The sequence below is a fragment of the Chiloscyllium plagiosum genome, chromosome 6 (assembly GCF_004010195.1).
Source record: "Chiloscyllium plagiosum isolate BGI_BamShark_2017 chromosome 6, ASM401019v2, whole genome shotgun sequence".
Classification (NCBI taxonomy): Eukaryota; Metazoa; Chordata; class Chondrichthyes; order Orectolobiformes; family Hemiscylliidae; genus Chiloscyllium; species Chiloscyllium plagiosum.
The window spans coordinates 83,999,331-84,013,190 of NC_057715.1; the positions used below are offsets into that span (position 1 = coordinate 83,999,331).

General features: G+C 41.0%; 1 protein-coding gene across 2 annotated transcripts in view; it reads left to right on the forward strand.

Moving 5' to 3' along the window:
• Positions 1-13,860, forward strand: part of LOC122550775 (microtubule-associated tumor suppressor candidate 2-like) — a 440,121-nt gene that overhangs the window by 59,542 nt on the left and 366,719 nt on the right. The window lies entirely within an intron of this gene.

Sequence of the window (13,860 nt, forward strand, 5' to 3'; positions counted from 1 at the left end):
AAGTGTATAAATCCTGCTAAGATTTGCTTTCCCAAAATGCAGCACCTCGCATTTATCTGAATTAAATTCCATCTGCCACTTCTTAGCCCATTGGCCCATCTGGTCCAGATCCTTTTGTAATCTGAGGTAACCCTCTTCGCTGTCCACTACACCTCCAATTTTGGTGTCATCTGCAAACTTACTAAATGTACCTCTTATGCTCGCATCCAAATCATTTATGTAAATGACAAAAAGTCGAGGGCCCAGCACCGATCCTTGTGGCACTCCACTGGTCACAGGCCTCCAGTCTGAAAAACAACCCTTCATCACCACCCTCTGTCTTCTACCTTTGAGCCAGTTCTGTATCCAAATGGCTAGTTCTCCCCGTATTCCATGAGATCTAACCTTGCTAATCAGTCTCCTATGGGGAACCTTATCAAACGCCTTACTGAAGTCCATATAGATCACATCTACTGCTCTGCCCTCATCAATCTTCTTTGTTACTTCTTCAAAAAATCAAGTTTGTGAGATGTGATTTCCCATGCACACAGCCATGTTGACTATCCCAATAGCAATGCAAAATAATTATCAGAGCCTAATTATTCTTTTATGAGGAGGAACAATTTCTCACTGTTAACCTGTCCAGACCTCTCATGATTTTAAAAATATCATTCCTATCTCTTCTTAGCCTTCTGATCTGCAAGACAACCAGTCCCAACTTCTCCAGTTTAACTGCATGGCTGAGGTTTCTCCTCCCTGGATCCATTCTCAGGAACTCCTGCATTATCTCCAATGCATTCACATCTGTACACAATGCACCATGTAAGATTTACCGCATGTCTTATACAGGTTAGGCTGAAGATGGTGCGGCAATTCACTTGTACTTCACTCAATCTAGTCTACTATATTCCCTGCTCACAACAAAGTCTTCCCTGCATTGGGGAGACCACTTGCAGGCTAGGTCACTGCTTTGCAGAACACCTCTGCTCTGACTGCAGAAAAGATCCCAATCCTCTGGTCACTTACCAGTTCAATACAACATTTTGCTGTCAGTTGTTGTGCTGTTTTAGTGATGCCCAACACAAACTTGGGGGACAAACACTCATTTTCTACCTAAGTATTTATACCCTTCAGGTCTCAACATGGAGTTAAAGAACAGAAATCTCTGGTGAAAATCAGCACATCTGACCTCATCTGTGGGAAGAAAACAGAGTTAACATTTCGAGCCCAGTGACTCTTCATCAGAAGTGATCATAGCCAGGAAAATGTAGTATTTATGTTGAAGATGAAGTTGTGGGATGGGGAGAAGGGGCAAGGTGAATAGATAGGTGGAGATAGACCCCAGAGAGAGAGAGAGAGAGAGAGAGAGAGAGAGAGATATGAAAGGGGTAGATAAACAAGGAGATTATGGATTGCGGGCCAGGACAGATAAAAAGCTGAATAAGTGATAATAAGAGCTAAGAGTAGGGGAAAATGGGTGAGCTGTACTGAAAGCAGCCCATATAATGCCATAAAAAAGCTAGGTGGTCGGCGGAAAAACACATGCCATAACAGGACCAGGTGTGGGGTGAGTAAAAAACATGAAAAGATGGAACCAGGTTCTAAAGTTGTTGAACTTGATGTTGAGTCCAGAGGCTGTGGACCTCCAAGTGGAAATGAGGTACTGTTCTTCAAGCTTGTGCTGAGGCTCAGTGGAACACTGTAGCAGGCCTCAGATAACATTGTTGGCATAGGAACATGGTGGTGTGTTGATGTGGCAGGCAATTGGAAGCTCAGGGTCTTTCTTGCGGACAGAATGTAGGTTTTTTACAAAATGGTCACCCAGTCTACGTTTTGTCTCCACAGGATAGTACAATGAATACTGAAGATTAGAACAAAGGAAGTGCAGGTAAATTGCTACTTCACCTGCAAGGTGTGTCTGGATACTGAGGAAGGAGGAAGTAAATGGGATGGTGCTGTGGGGGTGTGGGGAGACTTTGGGAGTGGAAGAGGAATGGACTAAGTTGTCCCAGGGTGAATGGTACCTATGGAAGGCTGACAAGGGAGGGAATGGGAATATGTGTCTGGTGGTCGCATCCTACTGGGAGTAACAGAAATGGCAGTTAATGCTTCCGAGATGTGGATGATATGAGGACCAGGTGGGACACTATCCCTTTTATTGGAGGGAAGAGAAAGGGTGAGGGTAGAAATGCAGGAGATGGGTCAGACATGGTTGAAGGCCCTGTTAACCACAGTGGTCAGGAATCCTCGGTTGAGCAAGAAGTGGGAGATTTCGGAGGGCCTCTTGTTGAAACTGCATCATCAGAACTGATTTGACGGACATGGAGAAACTGGGAGAATGGAATAGAGTCTTTAAAAGAAGTAAGGTGTGAGGATATATAACTACAAGTACCCTGGTTAGGTCCTACTCTGAACAAGAGCGTAGGAGGCTGAGGGGTGACCTTCCAAAGTTTTATAAACTGAGGGGCATAGATAAGGTGAATAGCAAAGGTCTTTTCACTAGTACTAGGGAGTTCAAAACTAGATGGCGTAATTTTAAGGTGAGAGGAGAAAGATTTTAAAGGGACCTGATGGGCAATCTTTTAATATAGAGGGTGGTTCATATGTGGAATGAACTGCCAGAGGTAGTGGTAGTTGGAGACACAGTTACAACGTTTGAGATATTTGGATAGGTGAATGAATATGAAAGATTTAGAAGAATATGGGCCAAGTGCAGGCAAATGGGACTAATTTGGTTTGGGAAGCTTGGTCAGCCATAGAAGAGTTGCTTAAAAGGGTTTTGTTTCAATACTGATGACACTTATAACTCTCTGACTGTATTTAGGCACCACACCTTAGGAAGGATATATTGGTCTTGGAGGGATTACATCATAATATCTGGTCTTTGAGGGTTAAGTTATGAGGATAAATTACTACTGCTCCTCCACTTTTACTCCTTTCCTCCTGATTCACGCGTGAAGCCATGGAGCTAATGCTTGCTGCACTCCCCAGAGGAGCCATTGGCCTCACCTGTATCTAAAGTGGAAAACCAATTCTTGAGCAGGAGCTTTCTGCCTGCAAACCCAGTGATTTGACCATCTTTCAGAACATGCTGCCCATGTAAATTTCCATTTTGTGGATGCATCACAGTCTGTCCAATTGCCCCTCAGGTTTTGAAACCCAGAGCTCGGGTTTCTATGGTTGGTGACATTCCCTACAGATGTGTTCACAAAGGTCATGTGATGAGTCTACAGTTCTCCACATGCCTCAGGATGGGCATTTTGCATGACTGAGCTGCCCTGCCATACTGTTAACATAAACGGAAGAATAAAGACTGATGAACATACAGTTCTCCTATGAAGGCACTCTTTTGATTCCTTTTTAAATTCAACCTTCTTGAGCAGCTTTTCAACATCCTGTTTCAGGAGGCTGACAAAGATACAAATTGAACATGCTAAAGGCATGTCCCTTCCTCACCAAACTTACAATGGTTTCATTCTGTCCCACTATCCTAAACACTCACAAACTTCCATTCAGCAAACATAGCAAGCATAGCATAATTCTTTGATAGCCTCTGTCAACAACATGTGAACTCAGCCCCCTTTCCCCCTACAGAAAGAAGTGATATTGGAGCTTTTGAAAACTACTGAAAATGTGTTGCTGGAAAAGCACAGCAGGTCAGGAGCAGGAGCAGGAGAATCGACGTTTCGGGCATGAGCCCTTCTTCATTCCTGCTCCTTGGATGTTGCCTGACCTGCTGCGCTTTTCCAGCGACACATTTTCAGCCCTGATCTCTAGCATCTGCAGTCCTCACTTTCTCCTTTTGAAAACTAACCAAGCATTCATAATGTGCTCAGTTTTAAGAATGACTCTAGGGAAATGTCAGTGAAGACAACTTTTCAAACTACAGGAACAGATGCCTGTTGGCCTTTTCTACTGATTGACAAATGGCCTGTCTGTCAGTACACTCCAGAAGCAAGTGCAATTTTTACTCCAAGTGAAAGCTGCTGCATGTTTTTATTTTAACTTTTAGTCGGGGTTGCAGTTTTAACTAACTTCAGAGCATGACGTTTAAATCAATCTTATTCACTCTTACTCTTATATAAATTTCTACAATTTGATGTCCTTGCAAAGGTGAAAATGCAGTCTGTTTTAATTTAGCACACAATTCAAATGGCTCTGCTAAGTTCGTGTTTCACGTCTCTGTAATTTACGACTGTTTTCTTCCTGGGCTGGCAAAACTGGGATCTGCCGGAAATGAAGCTGAACATCAGAGTCCTGCTATTTTTAAGGGCCTTTGGATTTGGCAAGCTCTGCGGCCTTCTATTGTCACATCATTTAAAATGATGCCAATGGTAGACTTAGTAAATCTGAGCAAAATCTAACAGCCGTTATTTTAGACAAGTAAGGATGATTTGCGATTTTGTTTCCTTCACTTTGAGGGGGAGGGATATAGGAAATTTGCAGAACAATTCATCATGAGACTAAATAGTTTGGTAATATTCCATGTTGTACATGGCTTGATAGGCCAGCTTCTTGTAACTAATTTTGTAATGTAAGGAACAACAATACTATTTATAACTGTCTATACTCACATGAGATGCTGACTGAAACAATGTTTAATGCAGTTATTTAAAGCAGATTAAGCTGGTGATATAGCTGTTTGGAAAATAACTGGTTCAGGAAAATGCAGAACATTTATGTTTAGTGTCACACAGTCATATTGGCGTTCTGAAGCTCATTCACATGGGAATGTGACTGTTGGAACACATTCAAAACAACAAGAGTCCGTAGCTGAGTATTTTCAGTCGTTAATAGCGGAGTGTAGTTTCTGGACAGGATTGTAGTTTGTAAGTCAATTGTAATGCTGAATCAACTCCAACATTTATTGAACTGTGTTCAGATTAATTCTTTGAAGGTTGTGATTGGCTTCCAAGTCAGCAGGGGTGACAAATATCCAAGGATGTCCGAATGTGCAATGCATTTTTTTCTGCTTTGTCATGTTGCTAGAATTCTTGTTTTACGATTTTAGTTTCAATTGAATGTTGAAGTATTTCCATGTAGCTTGTACTTGTTTTTTTTGCACACGACATGAATGAGAAATGGTTTATGGATACACTTGTGTCGAAAGCCCAACAGTTGTTATTGTTTAGCGACTATCAAATCTTATCATATTTATACAGTAGCGGTGACTTCCAGCATAGTGTGATAATCCATGCGAAGCCGTTTTTCATAAGGCTACTTAACATTCCTTAAGCTGTACTGCGCAACTAGGTTTTTCGCTTTGTAATCACTCACCTGCAAAGTCTACTTTTAAGGGACCTTTGATAAGCCATATTGTTGCTACAATAAGAATCAGGGTTATCTGTGACCAGGTAAAAACAAGGACTGCAGATGCTGGAAGCCAGAGTCTAGATTAGAGTGGTGCTGTGATCATTCTGTGACCATTCCATGCTGCTACAGGTACCGAGCAAAGTCTCACTTGAGTTAATAGTATCCTAAAGAACACCTCAATGGGTAAAATTAAATCTCAAAAGCTGTCAGTTATGTTCTTTCTTGAAAATATATGAAAATAACCATTTCTGCATACCTGAGACAGCACTTGCTTGTAGATGATACACTTGAGGTAGGCTATAATGTAACTGTGACCTCAGTAATAGTATGTTGTACCCTGCTGGAAGGTTCGATCTTCCACAGCACAAATCATGGTACTGTGCATGAGCCTGATTCCTGATGAAGGGCTTTTGCTTGAAATGTCAACTCCTCCTGCTCCTTGGACGCTGCCTGATCTGCTGCGCTTTTCCAGCACCTGACTCATGACTCTGATTTCCAGCATCTGCAGTCCTCACCTTCTCCTGTGCTACTCCCGTCATGTGGCTGTAAATTCTGTCTGGAGGTTATACGCAGATTCAAAGAACCCATTCTGTACCATGGTAGCAGCAGTGGAGGAACCAGTTTAAGGTTCACAGTGTTTTTCTCAGAAGAATCTGACGAGCCACAGGGCAAGGTTGAATGACCGTGGGGCAAGATTGATCAACCCAAGGCAAGGATAAAGAACCAAGAGGAAAACATTCCGGAGCGCAGTGACTTGAGGATTTGCCCAGAGTATGGTGAAGTAGTTGAAGACTTAGCCAAGTGACATAAACTAAGACATAACATTTAAAAAGCAACTTGGTTTAGTGAGCCCAGAAGTACCTTCCTTTCATAAGCCTTTTGATGTTGTTGAAGGAGTGATATAAGCATTAAGATGGAAGTGGTGGAAACCCTGTTGCACATATATAGAACAGCCTTTGAAGTGGCAACAGCTCCAGATCAACGCTTTCTTAAATATACTGGGTTCCATTGCTGAGGCGATCCTGATCAGATAAGGTTCCAGTGAAACCTCATCAGACTTTTAGTCAGACCTAGTGGCTTTGATGCCATTTTTAGTCCCAAGTACCTTTATTTAATGTGCCTAGACCAACCAGGCTTCCCAACAGCCAGTGGTCCATGGCAGTATACAATGGCCATTTCAAGCAATGATGTAACATTGGGAGTGAGCTCTTTTACATGTTTACAACATACAGACTGATTTATTGCTCTGCGAACAAGAAGTGCCGTTATTAAAGAAGATTCACCATAGAAAATGAAAACTCTTGCGGTGCAGTGGTAGTATCCCTAACTCTAAGCCTGGAGGTTAGGTTTAAGTCCCTTCTGATCCAGAAGTGTGTAACATCATTTCTGAACAGTGTGAATAGAAAATAGCTACAGTACAGGCAAGAGACAAAGCGTGGCACCAGGAGATGATTTTTCAAAAATCCAGTGATCAATCCAAGCCCAAAATTGTCTGCCAGCCAACAATGAGAAAAAAGATGGTTCAAAGGGTTGGTAATGTGTTGCAAGAAGGTGATGTTTCTCCAAGGGTGTGCTTGGAATGAGTAAAATATAATAATGGAATTGTTTGATGAGATGGAGAAAGCAGACGTGCCCAATGGATTGACGACTCATTTCCCATACTGGCTGAGGTTACAATGAAGGATTCTCCCCTTACCTGAGACGTGGTGACCCTCAGGTTAGACCACTACCAGTCCTCTCTGTCTCTGTATAATTTAAGAGCAGCCCTATGATCAGGTAGGACTGTGGCGACTTTTCTTTTTATCAACATTGGAGCTGGGCACAGAAGATACCCCTGTTTGCAACGTGCATCCTGCATTATGTCAGAAAATATGACAAAGCAATAATAGGAGCCAGAATGTTGAGGACAAAATCTGAGAGTCCTGTAAACAATTCAACCCATGAACTGACCTAAACCTGACGGCTTTTCACCAACTTCTTCATTTTCTATTTTCTCTTCGATGTTTATCAAGAGGTTGTATGTATATTTCCTCTTTTCAAAGGAAAAAAAAGCATTTTAAACATCCTATTAACTAGTATGCAAAGTTACAAATTATATCTCAAATTTTTCTTCTTCTGTTTTCCAAATGTTTTGCTTCCCCTCCTCCTTGATCTTTCTCCATTCTTCTCCCTCGCCTATTTCTTCCTTTCCCTCTCTCTTTTGAATTGGGCGGCACGGTAGCACAGTGGTTAGCACTGCTGCTTCACAGCGCCAGAGACCCGGGTTCAATTCCCGCCTCAGGCGACTCTCTGTGTGGAGTTTGCACATTCTCCCCGTGTCTGCGTGGGTTTCCTCCGGGTGCTCCGGTTTCCTCCCACAATCCAAAAATGTGCAGGGGTTAGGTGAATTGGCCATGCTAAATTGCCCGTAGTGTTAGGTGAAGGGGTAAATGTAGGAGAATGGGTCTGGGTGGGTTACGCTTCGGCGGGTCGGTGTGGACTTGTTGGGCCGAAGGGCCTGTTTCCACACTGTACGTAATCTAATCTAATCTAATCTAATCTAAACTCAAACACTATAACATAACACTCTTTATTGTCAAAACCAGTCACTCCAGAATCACGGAGAGCTCAGGTCATCCACTGTTACTTTTCTCCACTGCCAAGAATCTCCCTCCTTAATGCTCCTACAATCCTATCTTGAACAGATGCCACCAGCTTAGATTTCTTTGTCCCTAAGGTTGAGTTAGCTGTCTCTTTTGCAGGTACAGGTACACTCGTTAATGGAAAAGGGAGATATGATTTGGCATTTATTGTGAAAGAAATGGAATATATAATTAGGGAGGCAAAGCTACAACAGGGCAAGGCATTGGTAAGACCGCACCTCAAGTATTGTGTACAATTTTGGTCCCCTGACTTGTGGAGAGATATGGTTGTATTGGAGCTAGTTCACAGAAATTTCCCCAGATTGATTCTAGGGATGAGGGGCTTGTCTAATGAAGAGAGATTGAGTAGTTTAGGTCTAGAGTGTCTGGAGTTTAGAAGAATTAGAGGAAATCAAATTGAGGTATAGAAGATGCAAAAGGGGATTGCCACAGTGACACAGTGGGGATGTTTCCTCATGTGGAGCAATGAGTAAAAGGTATCAGATTCAAGATAGAGATGAGGAGAAATGACTTCTCTCAAAGGATTGTGCATTTGTGGTGGATGCTGGGACATTGACTAAATTTATAGAGGAGATAGATCTTTTATTAGTAAACGGTTGATGAGTTATGGAGAGTGGGTGGGAAAGTGGAGTTGAGGACGATGAGCTCATCCATGATTGTATTACCTGGCAGAGCAGGCTTGAGGGGCTGGATGCCTAGTCTGGCTCCTGGTTCTTATGTTTCTTCCCCCCCAGATTCCTGGATGCTGTCTCTGAGTTCATCCTGTCCATGGGGCACCCTTCTCCATTTTACTCCCATTCCAATTCCTATGAAACTGAAGATCACTCAACTTTAATTACTTCACTCTACACTAGCTGCATTGTAAATAGTTTCTATCAAGAGACTGCTTACCTCCTTTTAAAATCCCCCAACATCACCACCACCTGCAACAAAATTTCAGATTCAATTCAGCTCTCTTTTGAAATTACTGTAACAGTTTTAAATTATCTTTTCATACCAAAGTCCTTGATCATGATTATACCTTCTTATTTTGTGACTGTATGCAATGCTATACTTTTCACTGTACAATAACGATTGCTTGTTTCAATGTATTTCAGCATCCGTTGGCTAAATAAATCTCTTCAGCAATGAAATTTAAATCAGCATAGATTCTCTGATTATAAATTTCTCCCTGCTACTCCTTTATGCCTGAGGTTCATAGCTACTCATATGCACTCTTTATTTACATTGCAGCTGGCTTCTCTCTCCCACACTTAACCCCTACCCCAGCCTGGTTTTCTTGTATATAAGATTCATGGGTGTGGGCTTATGCTCATACGTTGCTCATGTTTTAACCTACGGTATTCCTGCTGTGGGTTGAGGCAGAAGGTAACAATCCATACTGAGTACTAGCATTTATTCTGACAGTATCCTAGAGTGAAAACTAATTAGCTTGTGTCATAGCACAGATAGAGAGAAATAGATTAGCTGAATGTTGTGATGACTCTACCCACCATACATGGCTTCACACTTCAGAAATAAAACCAAGGGAGTCACATATTTTAGACGAAATGTCTTTCACTGCAAGTTTATTATCAGCAGCAGGATCAAAATGACAGTTTTAATGCTATTCTGTTCTTTCCTTCTACCTGACATTTAGTGGTGCTTAATAAATTCCATCTTGGTAGTGAGCAAAAAGCTCTCCAAACAAAAAAATTATTAGTTTAGCAGCTTCTGGTTTGATTTCATATAGAGGATTTCTAATCAAGTTTTTACATTACCCTGGTGAGCTCCCCGTGGCTTTCTGTAACAAGTTAATCAATAAATTGCAAAGTGTCTGTCACTAGATTCCAGTAAGCTTCAATAGATTTTAATGAACTTAGGACTAATTATCATTTTAACTCTTTATATAAGGAAACCTGATGATATTTTTGTCTGAGTATGGTTAAATGTTTTAACTATTACGTAGCCAGAGATTTAATGTCAGTATTCTTGTTTTTCTGGCTAAATGTTACGAATTTTACCGACTTTCTTCACGTTTACTTATTCAGTTTTCAGTGATAAAGGATGGTTGCTTAAAAATGCCAGCAAAAAAGGAAAAGAGAGAATCTTTTTCCTGATGGATCTGAGCTGTTTTTATATGTCTTTATAAGGCCCAGGCAGCATCGCTTTTCACATCACAGCCGGAAACTGACACTAAACCAGCAATGCACAATGAAATATGATGAGTTTTTTTAGCAAATTCTGTTCATTTAGAACACGCTACTTTGCTGTTCATGACCTCAAATGAGATTGTGGTTCAGATGAATTTCATAACTTTAAGGTTTTTTTATATGCAGCGTATTCAGCCCTTTTCCCAAAGGCATTGCACTCATAAGTAGTGCTAGGAGTACTGTTATGTATCATAAGGTTATATGACAGGGTTACCTAAAGGAAAAAGTATTTACTATGATGGATAGGAGAAATACAATGAATGTTACATATGTGGGTGGCTGTTGTATCTCTAGATGTGCAGAAAGCCTTTGTCAAGATATTTCATAGAAATCTGTTGAAGACTATAAAGGCTGTGGCATCAGAGGAGCAAAGTGAATGGGAAATTGGATTAAAAACTTGTCAGAAGGGAGAAGGCAGAGAGTATGATTTGAGGAAATTTGTTCATAATACTTAGAAGGGGATTGTAGCATCCCAAACGGTTCTGATCTGAGATTGCTTTTGCACATTGCTTATATACATAATGTGGATTTAAGGCTAGGGACTGGTGTCCAAAGTTGTTGATATTAAAATAGGAGAGACAGTGAATAGTTTTAGGGGGCAAAGAAGTTGCAAAAGCATAGTGGCAAGATGGTGAATCAGGCAAAAACAAAATTGGCAGTTGAACTTGATGTCAGTCAGTGTAAGGATTTCTTTTATTCACTTGTAGAATGTGGGCACTACTGTCTGGGCCAGCCTTTATTGCCTACCTCTCGTTACCCTTGAGAAGGTCGTGGTGAGCTGTCTACTTGACTTGCTGCAGTGCACATGCTGTAGGTAGACCCACAATACGGGTAGGGAGGAAATTCAAAGATTTTGACCCAGCAACAGTGAAATAATACAATATATTGCAGTTAAACAGAATTGATGTAACTATTATCCTATGAATGGGAAAAAAACACGTTAAAGGAGGACCTTGAGTGACCAAATCTATTTAAAACTTCTTGGAATACTGAATTTTCTGTCAAGAGGTCTTGAGTATGAAAAAAGAGATCTACTGGTGAGTCTATGTAGAATCTTAAATCATAATTTAATATAATTTGTACGTGATATTAAGTACGACAATTTGAGGGTCTATAGTGTAGTAATGTTGTTAACGGAATAAAGAGTAGCAACTATGCTACTATGAGGAAATGTAAATACACAGGAAAACCTGATTTAATAAAACTGCTTAACATGTCAAAGGGTGGGGCAGACTAAATAGAACCAGACAGTTCGCAGTGATCAGGGAGTTTGGAAGAAGAGATTTTGAATATATATTTATAAGTCAACAGTTTAAGGAGCAGGAGAAACTGTTTTACAGACTTAAGTTGTAAGGACTTGGAAGGCTCAATGTTAGTTTGGCTTGTACTGAAACCGGACAGTGTATTCTGGCTGCCAGAAGTATGAAAGAATTTGGTGAAATTATAAAGTTAATGTTTCTCACACCAACTTGTAAGACAAGAACCACTAATTGCAAACAGAACAGGTAAAAGATTAAAAGCAAAGTACAAATACACATGGACTGAAATGCTTCAGTATAGGAAAGAGAAGGTTAAAAGATAGGCTGGAACTCAAGAGTCAAATGCAGATTAAACAAAGCAGTTAACATTGTCCCTATTCTCTATGGGAGCTTAATACCTCTCACCCCACAACTCAGACATAAATCTTGTCAAGGCTTCCCAAATTTAGGCTTTGATAAGAACATGCCAACCTGAAGGAGCATTCAAACAAAAATCAACACCCAATTTCAAGATGTGCTCACACATTGAAGCAAAAATTGGACCTAAACAATCTGTGTCCAAGAGATGGAAACCTAAGAATAGCAACACTCCCAGGGCAAAAAAAACTGACAACCAGTGAGACCATGAATTCAAAGAAAGTTAATTATTAGTAACCAGAGATTCTTCAGACAGAAAATGAGGTAAAAAGAGAGAATTTTGAGCTGTTTTTTCATAACTCCAAATACACAATTCACCAGATAATCTTTTTCAGTGGTGTTAGCGGAGTGAAAAATATTGACCGACACATCACCCTTGACGTATGGTTAACTGTCTCATCTAAGTGGCAGCTCTTTGGACAAAGTAGTAAAGCATTAGTAGTCCAAGGAAATGTCAGTCTAAATTATACTCTTATTTCTACGGTGGGTCTTGAGCCTATGACTTTCAAATTCAAAGGCAAGAATACTACAAACAAACCAAAGCTGACAGTAGTCTAGGAGCTTCTTTTTCGAAGTTACTATGTAGCTAAATCTCAGGAAACCTGGGGATTCCAGTGGAGTCTGTTAAGTCTGGTGTAACAATCTGGAAATTCCTGGGTCCCTGTTCTAATGGTATAAGCATACAGAGCAGAACTGAAGTCTACAGAAATCAGAGATGGATGAGCCCATCAGAAAAACAAATTAATAATGTTGTCAGGATAAATGCAGGATGCAATCAGCATAGGACCAGATCTGCCAAAAGAGTTTGGAACATGTGTGCTGTGAGTTGAGCAAAAATAAAAATTATCGATTTAAAGATCTACTTGCAAATATGATGCCAAGGGAGGTTTTTGGCAGAGGAACTAGAATTACTGGAGCAAGAGTAGAGAATGTGATCATCTAATTTGTCCAAGATGTTCAAAGGCTGCTGACTCAAAACTGAGAGTGGAAAAGAGGCATTTTTGTGGTGCCGGGGAAGAGGCTGGTACTTGCGAGAGCCTGAAACAGGTGGAAGGAAGTGTGTGCTGTGGCTGTGAGCCAATGCTCCTTAATCTAAGAACACCACTGAAAATCATGACTTTATTGTCTACTCTACTTCTGACAACACTGGTGACACCTCATTCATGTCTTCATTCATCTTCACTCTTGCAAGAAGATCCGAGTCACGTCATCAAATGGGAGAGATATGTAGAGGACAAGTTGAAAGGGGATGGAACACAGAGCCCTATGATGACCTGAGAGACATTCTACATGTTGCAGGGAAGCTGGAGGAGGAGGGAGCTGCAGCAACATCTGTAAACATGCCCCAATTTCACGAGAGATCCAAGAAGGTTAGTCATCAGGTTTAGTAGGGGTTGTGGGGAGAGGGGGATCATCTGGAATGATTGTCAACAGAATTATTAAGTATGCAGAGCAGTATAAAAATGTAAGAATTGCTTGACAATGAAAGAGCCAGGTGGTCCATTTTGTTTGAATACCAGCCATCTTGGCAGAAACATGTAGTAGTGATAATTGTGATACTAATTAACAATGGTATTGATTACTTAGTTTATAGCAGATCCAGGCAGGAGATGAGCAAACCCCCAGTGGTGGAAAGCTTTGGAAATTATTGGCCCAAAAGTACCCTGTTCCTCCAAAATATGCTTCTTGTATATTATGTCTCATCGAACTAAAGAATACTTTATTTACTCTTTAAGATTTTTCTGACTCTGTTCATCTATGCATGCAGAGTTCTTTCCTAGGGACTGATTTTTATGTCTCAGAGGTTGTTTGTCCAGAGGACGATAGCACAGTGATGTCATGTATCAGCTGTTACAGAAGCCTTCAATCTTTCCCGGGTTTAGCTGCTAATGGCCCCATGATGATGATTCTGGATTAGTGGTGCTGGAAGAGCACAGCAGTTCAGGCAGCATCCAAGGAGCAGCGAAATCGACGTTTCGGGCAAAAGCCCTTCATCAGGAATAAAGGCAGTGAGCCTGAAGCATGGAGAGATAAGCTAAAGGAGGGTGGGGGTGGGGA